Here is a 2,277-nt window from a genome sequence, read left to right as displayed (position 1 = left end):
TTTATGTAGCCTGCACACCATGTCACTATCTTCTGATAGGGCAAACCCATCTAGTTGCTCTATATACACCTCCTCTTCAAGTATTCCATTTAGGAATGCAGATTTTACATCCATTTGATATACTTTGAATCCTTTGAAAGCTGCATATGCAACGAGCATATGAACTCCTTCCAATCTAGCTACTGGAGCAAAGGTTTCTCCATAGTCTTCTCCTTCTTCTTCTTGGGCATATCCTTTACACACCAGTCTGGCTTTGTTTCTTACCATTGTACCATCTTCATTCAGCTTATTTTTGAAAACCCATTTGGTGCCTATGAAATTTTTATGCTCAGGCCTGGGTACCAAAGACCATGTACCATTCTTTTCTATCTGGTCAAGTTCTTCTTCCATTGCCTTGATCTTGTCTTCATCTTTATGTGCCTCTTTAAATGTTTTAGGCTCAAATTCAGAGATCATGCAAGAATTTTCTCTGACCTTTCTTCTTGTAAGAATTCTTGCATCCTTGTCTCCTATGATCTGCTTTGGATCATGATTTAGCTTTACATACCTAGGAATTATCTTAGTTGTTTCCTCTTGCTTTTCTTCTTCATCCTCATCTTCATCAGCATCATCATCTATCAGTGTAGGAGCACTATTTCTAGTACTAGGTTGATTTGCAACCAGTTCCCAGAAGGTTACAACCGGTTCATCTACCACTTGCTCACTGTCGGTTTCCTCAGGTTTCTCAAAGGTTTCATCAACTCTAACATTGATACTTTCAACAATTCTCTGAGTCCTATTGTTGAAACATTTGAGAGCTTTGCTCTTGGTGAAATACCCTAGGAGTATTCCCTCATCACATTTTGCATCAAACTTGCTCTGATGTTTACTCCTCTTCATATAATATTTGCTACCAAACACTCTAAAGTAGCTTACCACTGGTGTCTTACCAGTCTAATACTCATAAGGTTTTTTATCTTTACCTTTCTTGATTAGTACCTAGTTCATTGTATAGACTGCAGTGCTCACTGCTTCTCTCCAAAAAGTGTGAGCAAATTTTCCTTGGATTAGGATTGTTCTAGCTGCTTCAACTACAGTTCGGTTGTTCCTCTCTGCTAGGCCATTCTGCTATGGAGTCCAGGGGGTAGACAGTTGTCTCTTGATGTCATTCTCTTAATAGTACTTGTTGAATTCACCAGAAGTGAATTCTCCTCCTTGATCAGTTCTTAGGCACTTAATCCTCTTACCACTTTCTTTTTCAACCAGTGCTCTAGAGGCTTTGAATTTTCCAAAAGCTTTAGACTTGTCTTTCAAGAATGTGACCCACATCATTCTTGAGCAATCATTAGTAAGAATCATAAAATACCTATCTCCCTACACACTGCTAGTTTTCATAGGACCACACAAATCAGTATGCACAAGATCAAGTAAATTGTTTACAGTGAAATATTTACCTTTGAAGGTTGATGAAGACATTTTCCCCAGTTGACACTTTGCACAAAGGATTCTCTGGTTTGCTCAGCATAGGTAATCCTCTAATTGCCTTGATCTTACTGGCCTTCACAATATTATCAAAGTTTACATGGTAGAGTCTCCTATGCCATATCCAGCTATCATCAAACTTCGCCATTAGACATGTACTGATATTTGCATTTTGCTGAAATAAGTTACCTCTGGTCTGCATACCGGTGGCCATCAGTTCACCACTCTTTCATTTTATTTTGCACACTCCATCTCTGAATTCTAGAGTGAGCCCATTATCATTCAGCTAGGCAACACTCAAAAGGTTGTGTCTGAGACCTTCTACCCAATACACATTATCAGCACTGCTTTTTCCATTCAGAGAGATGGACCCTCTGCCTTTTACCATACATGGTGCATCATTACCAAATCGGACCACACCATCATCATACTCTTCCAGAGACAAAAACTTGCTCCGGTCACCAGTCATGTGGTGAGAACAACCACTATCAATAGTCCACTCATTGGAATTATCAAAGCGGGAGACAAGAGCTTTCTTGTCTGACACATTTTCCTTAACTATTACAAACACAATGTCTTCATTTTCTTCATCTTCTGATTCCTCATCAGTGACACCTTCATCAACTGCTACAAAACAATTTCTCTTGTTTCCTCCTTTTAACTTCTTGAACTTCTCCAGTTTGTCCTTATTATCTCCATTAAGACAGTTTACAACAATGTGTCCTATCCTATTACAAGAGAAGCAATTCAAAGGAAGCTTACCTCTGTATTTACCAGTTCCCTTAGGAAGTCTCTTGGCAAGAAGAGCTTCAAATT

Source organism: Cryptomeria japonica, chromosome 7 (genome assembly GCF_030272615.1).
Source record: "Cryptomeria japonica chromosome 7, Sugi_1.0, whole genome shotgun sequence".
Classification (NCBI taxonomy): Eukaryota; Viridiplantae; Streptophyta; class Pinopsida; order Cupressales; family Cupressaceae; genus Cryptomeria; species Cryptomeria japonica.
Note: the sequence above shows the minus strand (reverse complement) of the source record.